Source organism: Cyanistes caeruleus, chromosome 5 (genome assembly GCF_971803275.1).
Source record: "Cyanistes caeruleus chromosome 5, bCyaCae1.hap1.1, whole genome shotgun sequence".
Taxonomy (NCBI): domain Eukaryota; kingdom Metazoa; phylum Chordata; class Aves; order Passeriformes; family Paridae; genus Cyanistes; species Cyanistes caeruleus.
In genome coordinates, this window is record NC_141705.1 from 27,082,870 (window position 1) to 27,092,384 (window position 9,515).

Sequence of the window (9,515 nt, forward strand, 5' to 3'; positions counted from 1 at the left end):
TCAACCTGAAATCTGAGTTAAACTTGACAGCTGCCCTTCCTGCACAAAAGCCTGTCGGTTTTTCAGTGGGAGCCAGGCAAGGCTGACTGTGGGAATGCCCTGTGAATGGTAGGTTAGCAGCCTTCCATCCTTGGCGTGGTCACTGTTCTTGCTGGGAACTTGCTGGGAAATGAATTCTCCATCTAACATCTCCCCCTCCTCATTCAAATGGGGTGCAGCATCCTGAGCCCTTTAGATAAGAGTTACAGTAGGTTGTCTCTCCTTTGTGTGTCCTTGCTGAAAGGAGTCTTTATCCTGTAACACTGCACAGACACACCACTTCCTGTCACCACAGGGGGACAGGAAAGAGTTCTGGAAGTGATTGTGTCCCTGCATCCTGCTCAGCTGTGCACCTGCTCTTCTGGAAGCCCAGCAGCTGTGTGAGACACAAGGACTGATGGACTGGTTATTTCTGCTGTGTGGGGTAAAGGGTGGGGGTACCCAAATCTCTCTCTATGAAAGAGCCTGGGTACAGAGCATTCACCCAAGCACAGGGCATGACTGTGTGTGCCTGTGAGCACATCTATCCATGCTGGGGAACACGGACAGTGAGTTTCTCACCTTCTTGCTGAAGTACACCCATTTTGGGCAAAATTCTAGCCCCTTGCTGCACCAGACTGGGGTTCCACACATCATCTTGCTCCCTGTCTCAAGGCCTCAGCAAGTATTTGGCTGGAAAAGTGCTGAGGGCATGCACTGGCACACGGCAGAGGCAGTCTGCCCAGGAAACAGGAGCTGTGAGAGAGCAGCACTGTGCCAGGAGCAGAGAAGGGCAGGCTTCTGGCAAGGAGGATAGGAAGACCAACCCCAGTTCATTTCCATCCAAGCGACTGGAGGATGAAACAACTAAGGATTAGAACCACCTCTAAAAATTCCAGCATTTCCTTTCATTTGTTAATAATAACGTTACTGAAATAATGACCCAAATTTTTCTTTTCCAAGTTGGCCACAAGATGGAAGCAACAGACAAAAATATGTGAAATTGGTTTTTTCCTCATCCTTCCTCTGTTTTTGCTCGCACAGCAACACAGATGTACTGCCACTGCAGAGGCAGAGCTGGAGCTCTTAAAACAATAGGAAGAACACACAGTGTCCATCAGCTCCAGCTGTTTTGTTTGGAAGAACTTTGAACCTATTATGATAACCATAGGGTTTTTACAGAATGAGACTGGCAACCACCTTGCTATCCCTGATAGGGCTGAAGGGCACTCTGCTTTTTGCCTCAAAAAACTATCACTTGTGGAGAGAGAGGGAGGAATTTAAAACAAAATATGATTTAAAATGTGGCAAGAAGTGAGACATTAGATATCCTGATATCACTTGAGACAATGTCTGTTTCTCTGCATTAATTCTTTTGTCACTTTAGTGTTGTGATGGTGCTAGATGGGGAGCTAAAAGCACTGCTGAGCTGAGGGCCAGGTTCATGTGCCTTCTTGAGACTCAAAAAAAGAGTTGGGACCAGCCTAATGTATGTACCAAGACCCTCAAAATGTAACCCTCAGGGGGCACGGGGGTTGGAGGTAAGCTCGAGTTTGCAAGCTCTTCCCTGCAGCAATCTGATGTATCAGACTTTGCTGTACCCACCCTGCCATTAGCTCTGCTGCATTCTGCCAGCAGGAGCATTGCCTGCTCCATCATTTCTCCATAAAAGTGATACAAGCTTTGTCAGAAGGGGGATGTAACTTATTAGACCACCTGATAAATCTAAAAAAAATGAGAAGAAACTCACATCAGGTACTCAAGCCCTTGACATAGGGCTTGGGTAGCTAAAACCTGGGTTGTGTTTTCCGTCTCTACTAATTGGCCTCATAAAAGCCGTCTTTCGCATATTACTTCTGTGTGGCTGAGACAACAGCCCTTGTGTTGCCAGCAGAAGCATGTGCCAGTTGATATCCAAGTCTAAGAAAAGCCTATTTAAAGGCAGCTCTAAGCTTTGAAATTGCAGCCACCTTGTCTAAGGTAAGCCAAGCATGTGTGGGTTCCAAGCTCTGAAAAAAAGTGGCTCCCGCCAGCAAGCGTATATAGGTGTAATTGTATTTATTCCAAGTGTATTTGTGATCTCATTGATTGAGTGCTTTTAAAGGCAGAGTTCTACTTTTCTCACAATCTATTTGATATGCAAACTGATGGGTGCTTTGGTAGGTAAAAATGCTGCTATACTGATGTGGGAACGATGTCAATGCTCTAAAGCTAATCTTCAATTATACAGTAAATAGAGTCTACTCTAGTCATTTAACCTGGCATGCTGTATGATACAAACCAGAGGGTTTTCCCAAATTAATTCCCATTTGAACCAGAGCCTGCCATCTAGAAAAGAAAAAAAGAAAAAGCAGGCTTTTCTCATCTCTGTGAATCCTTGTGTAAATATCAGGTTTTGCAGCTGCTTACATATGAGACAAGTGTTATTAGTTCAACACTCTGGGCATGCACCAAACCAAGACTTATATTTTCACACTGTTTGCTCAGAGGAGCTCAGAAACCCCATCATCTAGACTAGAGTTTGATGGGCTGGATGAGCAGGGAAGTGGGATTTCATGAGCATATTTTAATTGTTTTTAGTGTAGTTTCTGGTGTCTGCCTGTGGCAGTTCTGGTCATGTGTGTGCAACACTCTGATGCTCTGCGTAGGAAGCTCCTCTGGCTAAAAGTTAGTGAAGGTGGACTGGTCTGAAGGAGAAAAGATGCCTGTAGGGAAAAAAAAATGCCATAACACTTCTATTCAGTAAAAACATGCAGATGAATTTAGTTAAATGTGTTTTCTCACGCTGTCACAAGACCTTCCCTTGCTTCTTTGAGCTGTATCTCCCTGCTGGTTGGCTCAGAGAGACTGCTCTTTGAAGAGCAGGAGGGGCACCACTGCCAACCCCTCCTGGGCTGGATCAGAGCTGCTTGCACATGTATGGAAAAGCAGGAATGTATAGAGGACCCTCCATAGCATTTCCAACCACAGTGCAGTGTAGCAACACGGAGGCTTTGGCACAGCCTTTGGTTGCAAGTACAGGGGAGTGCCCATGCTTCTCTTACAGCTGTGGGCTGGTCAGGAGATGCTCTCTCTTGTCTGCAAGGCTTGGCACAAGTAGAGAGACAATGCTGAGGCATGACACAGTCTGGTTTTTTTGCTGTCTTTGCACCCTTTGATCAAAGGTACATTTGACTTGGCTCTTTTCTCCTGTGCCTACCCTTTTCAGCTTCCCCCCAGAGGTGGGCTGGGAGCTCAGCTGCATCTCTGCCCCACTTCAAACTTGGGCAACACCAGCTGCTGCCAAGGGCCAGAATCGAAGGGGCCCAGTGCCACTTCAAGCTGCTCTTGAGAGCTGGCATATCTCATGCATTTCCATGGCTCCTCCCTGGATCCTTGGCTGTTCCCCTGGCAGTGAGAATCCCTGAGAATTAAATACCGTGGAAAAGCGTTGTTGAAAATGTTCAAGACAAACTGCATTTCATGAGAAAATGCATTTGAAAATGTCAGCATACTGTAAAAGAAGATGAAAAAAATGGTGCGAATATATGTTGCTTTACTGTCAAAAACTGAGCAGCCCAAACCTGTCCTGAGCTGCCAAAAATTAAAAGCTTTATTTTTTGGCTTGAATATTTTGGTATTTAGACTTTTTCCTGAAAATTCCATTTTTGCCATGGACAAAAAAGCAAGCTACTGGTTTTTTTTTGACCCAATTGAAATCCACTTTTACCTCCTCCCTCCTGAGATTCCAAATAAATGCTGTGACAGGGTAGGGACACGAAAGCTGTGTCTGCTTGGTTGCTGCTCAGACTGCATGCCCAGGCACGAAAAATACATTTTGTTCCCCTACTCTGCCCTGCAGCAGTCGGATCTGGGAGCCGGTGAGAGCCCCATTTCCCTGGGTCCCTGACACAAGGGCTCAAACATGCTAGCAGAACGCAGTGGTGCTTGTGTGTGGGCACATCTGCCCACTGGCTGCTCCCTGCCCACGGGCTCCTCACCTTTATGGCTCAGGAGTAATGTGAAAGAGGGCTCTGAGCCCCACCACAGCCTTACAACTTCACACCCATCAGAGATCCTGCCAGTGCTGCCTGGGTTTTGCCAGCCATGTGGGTTCATAAAAGACATTGCCAACCTGCCACATATTAATTCTGAGACCATCTCATCCAGGGGAGCTCTGCTGTGCCAGCACTGAATTTTGTCACAATACTGCTCAGGTTATCTTCTTCTCCCTCAGCAGGGAGTGAGCAGGAGGCTCATGAGAGTCCTGAGTCAGTAGAAAAGAAGAATTTTCTTACTCGTCTGCTGAGCAGTGATGATGGAGCTCATGGCAGACCTGCCTCCCTCCCTCCATCACTATATATCTGATTCCAGCAGCCTGTCTATCATGCTGTCCCCAGGCTCCAGTCGAGGTCCTTCAGCCACACACAGACTGCTGTCCCTACTGCTGAGACCTGTCTGACTCATGGTGTGGGGGGAACAGTAGCTCTGCTCTGGGAGACCTCTCCAATAACAGGATCTGCTGCTGGTGAGGGAGGTAGAAGGACCCCTGTAAGTGATAGGAGAGGGAGCATACCATACTATGTAAGCACTAGACAGGATAAACATCATAATATGGCATATCCTAGAGTGCTAGCAGGGATTAAACTCTGTCACCTTGCATAGGACAAAGCACCTCAGTTCTCACTCCCACAGGAGCATTGGGTAAGACTTTGGTCAAGACCAGTAAGTCAAATGTGTGACACTCCTGGATTACCAAGAGGGACAATTAAAGATTTAGCCTTGAGGTTATCACCAGCACACCTTCACAAAACCTTAAAAGAAGCTGCTGGATTGAAGGAGGCTCCTTTAGGGCTCAGAGGATACTGTGATTCTGGCTTGAAGTTTCTTACTTCCAGATGTGCTTACCATCACTCGAGACATCCTCACCAAGTTTTGTGCATTGACACCTCTCTTCTAGGGAGTAGCCTGAGAGCCTTTTTGGCACTGTCTAGAGAACAGAGGGATGGGTAATGTAAAACAAAGGGAGTAGGCCACTGTCTCATTTTACTCCAGTCAAACAGCTACCAGAAAATAATGGCAGTGATAGTTCCATTACTACCCCTACTGCTATCAGCAGCCTGGGCTAGATTTGAGCAGCTGACAACTGACCCTCCTGTCAACTCCCCAAATCACCCATTCTTCATTTTACCCAGACTTTTACATCAAGTAGCCATGCAGCAGCTAAAGTACTGTCAGATTATTATTTTTATATCATTATATTGTTGAACCTGACAATATTGAGGTTGGATTGTCTATATTTATATATATTTAACTGTACCTTCTCTCTGTTTGAATAGACAAGCACTCCAAATATTGGGAATGTTTGCAAGTTCCTAGTTTTTTAATGAATCTGGAAAAAAGAAGATAGTAGAAAAATAATTAAAAATATATAAACCATTTAAAACATATCAGTAAATAAAACAAATAATAAAATCAATTATTATCTGTCTCATATGAACCACAGCCTAGGCTGAGATCAAATCTTTTTAATACAGCAGGCACATCTTGAAGACCATTTTGCTAACCATCTGAATTCTTCTGGCTTTAATAGCTCTGTGATTGGAAGCACTCAAAGTCTAGACACAAGTACTAATATTTCAGAACAAAAGTGAATATTCATTTATTACAGAAATTGTACATCTTTCAAACTTTTCATTACATTGTCATGACTACATCAAAAACAGCTTGTTGAAATGCAGTTTTAGCTCATTAACCTTTGCATGTGATCTTATTTGTCAGTAATTCTGTATAATAAATTCTGCTAAATATGTGAATACAAAGCTATATATCTGCTATAATCTGCAAAGCTGTAAGTTTCTCAGCAGAGAACATTTTGCATGAAAACACAGTTATTGTTTTGGACAGAGTAGTGAAAGCAAAGGATGTTAGGTAATGAGATGGTCTTGGGAAACCTGGAGGAGCAGGGTATGCCTGTGCAGTGTCTGGGTTTGCCCACGTCCTGCCCCAATATAATCCCCCACCTTATATTTCAGCAAGCTCAGCTCTTTTAGCAGAGAAATTATCAGAAATGTTCCTTAGCATGCAACAAGAAGTAAGTGGCAACTGATAAATACTTGTTGCAGTATTGAAGCAGCCTGCTTCCCTCCCGCCCTAATTCTGCAAACATATAATTATGGAAGTCAGAAACTAGCAACACTATTGTCCTTTCCTGTCGTCCCTCTCCCTTAAGGCCACATCACCCCCATGATATGTCCGTGGTCAGTACTTTGGAAAATCACTTTGACTCCTTCTTCCCTCCCTGCAGGTGCTGTGAATCACTTGCCTGAGCATTGGAGCTCTGGAGAACAAAAATACTTTGCTCCATGCTCACTGCATATCACATGTTAAAACCTATAGTTTATGAAGGGCTGTACATGTAAGCAACTCTGCAGAAACTCAGTGGGACTGTATCTTTAAAAATATGTATTTTGATGCAAAATGTGCCAATTGGAGAAGAGACAAACAAAGCAGAGAAACCGTATTATCAAAACGATAAATGGACAATATGCACCTGTGTCCCAATATCTTCTCCAGTTCCTCAGCTCATGACTCTTCAATCCTTTGTAAATGAAGGCACATTTTCATCTCTGTTTCCAAAATATTATCAAAGGGTTATTAAAGAAATCCTCATATGCTGTTTTATCTTCTAGTTCATCTTCTAGTTTCATCTTTATGTTCATCTTCTAGTACAAGTCTGGAAATATTCCTACTGGCATAGAAGGATTTTGACTCAAAATCTGTCTTGATTACGTAGTGGGCAATCTGCTCCTTGCCAACTGGCCTTATTAACCCTGATTGATGCCTAGGAGGCAAAGTGATTATGGTGCTCAGGAAAAAAACATGAAGCACTGCTGTACCATATAACAGGAGTCATAAGCAGATCCTCCAAGGCCAGATTTGAAATCAAGACAAAACAAGGTTCTTTCAGTTCCACTTGATGGACTTTCAAGTTGTGCTTGCTTTCATGTGATGTTTCTTTAATGATGAGAGCTAGCAATGCACAAATGAAAGTGAACAATCTGCGATTCCAGTATCTGGGACTCCACCACCCATCACAAAGAGATGGCAAAGGAATCTGATACAGCCCATCACCAGTCCCACTCTCCTGCCAGAATTTCACAGGAAGTCACAGAATACAGGGCTTCTCCAGAAATTCACTCTGTGGGGAAAACCCACCAGCATTCAGCTGATAAAGTAGAGTTGTATACTTGGTTACATATTTTATGAGGGAAAATAATATTCTTTCTCTTGTTTTTTTTCAATTTTCAAGTAACTTTTAAAAAATGAGAATCCCAGAATCAGTTGCTAAATAGTTCTAGAATTTGCCTGTTGAGCTTTAATAACTAGCAGCACTCTGAATAAAACTGAAAGTAAGTTCAGGAGATATATTCAGGCACTGCCTTCACTCTCAGATATTCACACTCATAAAGCAGAATTGTAAGAAAGCCATGATTAATTTCTATTTATCTCTCCCATTTCCAAAAAGTCAGGTTTATACTCAGTCCTATGTGCAGTCTTTAGCATGTAATAACATAAATAGCTATAGTCCCATATCAAATTGAATTGTCATCTGTTTTTCATCTTCTGCAGGTTCAGATGGCTGTGTGTACACAGTCACAGGTGTGTGTGCAGGGTCTGGTTTGGATTTGACACTTCCTCTTTCATCTCACCCATTCCAAGCGCGGCAGTGATGAGCGTTTTGTATCTCCGAAGCCCGTTTCCTTTAGCTGCTCCTTGTCATTTCCTAGCAGGATTTGTCTGTGTATGGGAAAGCACAGCTGGAGAGGGGTGATGTTTGTCCTTTTTCTCCCTACAGCTGCTCTCTCTCTCTGTGTTGAAGCTGTCAAGGAGGCTTCTTGGTCACAATGAGGAGCAGTAGAGGACTGTGACCTTGGAGTCTTCTCAGGACACAAATCAGCTCCCTGGTTTTAATTTGGTACTTCCTGGGGTTTTCGTTGTATACTTATTTTCACTTTTTGCTTCTTGGAAAATAAATTAATGAGAATTGGGGAACTGAGAAGGAAAAGCTGAGTGTCTTGGGCTAATGAGAAGAGGCAGGAAAAGAGCAGGGCAAAGTCCATGGCTAGGGAAGGTGCTAGAGATTAAATGAACCAAAGTTAAACCTGGCTCAAAGTTTGCAGCAAAGGAGCAGATGAGGAAAGGCCAATATCAGAGGCAAAGGTGGTGTTTTTATAGAGGCTGTGAAACCAAGGGCAGGTACTAATAGACTAACTTCAATCTCTATCACACCGTAGCTGTCATTCAACAACAGCATTAAAAGGCACTGAAAGCTGAATTTAAAATGTCCTTTTCTAGACTGAGTTCACAAAAACTCATGTCGCAGCTATGACTGGTAGTCAATTTACCAACAGAATGAGGGCTAGGTCTAAGAAGAGCACATCTTACCATGTAAATCTTTACCTTTTTTTTTGTTAGAAGCGTGCTGTCAAAATGATACCTGCGTGTTTCCTAAAATGAGCTAAATGTAGCATGAGGATTACACCTGTCTTTGCCAATTTCTATCATTAAACAATTTCCTGTCTCCAGTTTTGTGCTTTATTTCCTGCTGATGTCTAAAGGATGCACACTGACAGCTGAAGAAAGCGACTGTTGTGAAACACTGGCACTGCCTGTGGGGCCGTGATCAGCAGCAAGACTGACTGGTGAGCCTGGGTGAGATGTTTTCTTTTGTTTTGATCAATCGTTTAGCGTGAGAAAAATGTGGCTTTGGCAGATCTGGCACTATTCACTAATTGGGCTGAATGTACAGATTGACTAAAGCACATGCTTATGGTTTGGGTGATCCAAGTTCAACTCTGCCATCTGCTTCAAGCCTCATCTTCCTGCAGCCCTTGATGAGCAGGCTCTGGGCTGAGCAGAGCTGGCAGGTGCAGCATCTCTCTCAATCTTTGCATACAAAGATTAAATATTTATTAGTGCTGATGGTCCTCTGTGTCCCAGCTCCCACCTGGGTGCCCCAATCACCACACTGTAATGCTCCCTCTGGAGCAATCCTTGTTCAATTTAATGTGCAAAGTGAGACCGCCAAGGGCAGAGGCGGCTAAAGCCTTTCAGTGCTGTGTAACAGTTTGCAAGGATGAGACTGTCTCCTGGGGAAGGGTTGCAGCTATGAACCTCCTTATACAGAGGAAAGCAGGGCAGAATTGGGTTTTCCTTCACTCTGAATATGTGCCAAGACTCTGTGGTGTTCCCCTTTGGGTGTGGAAACTTCTCCAGTCTCTGAGCTGTGCAAAGGATCATGAAAAGTGCTCAAGAAGCTTAAGCCTGCGGGGGGTATTTTAAATCCTTTGTACTAGCATCCTCACCTGGCAAGTTTGGGGAAATTCAGTTAACCAGAAGAGCTGGAAACAAGTGGATAAAGGATAAACAAGTGGAGCTGGGGTAAAGGGCTGTAACACTCTGTAGAAGAATTAAAACTAAGACTAGCTGCATTCTCTTTTGGCTTTTATCAGTTC

The 9,515-nt window shown here is 43.8% G+C and overlaps 1 long non-coding RNA gene across 2 annotated transcripts; it reads right to left on the reverse strand.

Moving 5' to 3' along the window:
• Positions 1-2,497: 2,497 nt before the first annotated feature.
• Positions 2,498-7,849, reverse strand: LOC111928382 (uncharacterized). Of its 2 annotated transcripts, XR_002864076.2 has the most exons (6): positions 7,710-7,849; positions 6,551-6,626; positions 5,318-5,389; positions 4,906-4,987; positions 3,218-3,421; positions 2,498-2,723 (listed from the first exon to the last, which is right to left on the reverse strand). It is a non-coding gene; the product is annotated as an uncharacterized LOC111928382 (long non-coding RNA). The 2 variants fall into 2 exon arrangements; XR_002864075.2 differs by lacking the exon at positions 3,218-3,421.
• Positions 7,850-9,515: the final 1,666 nt, after the last annotated feature.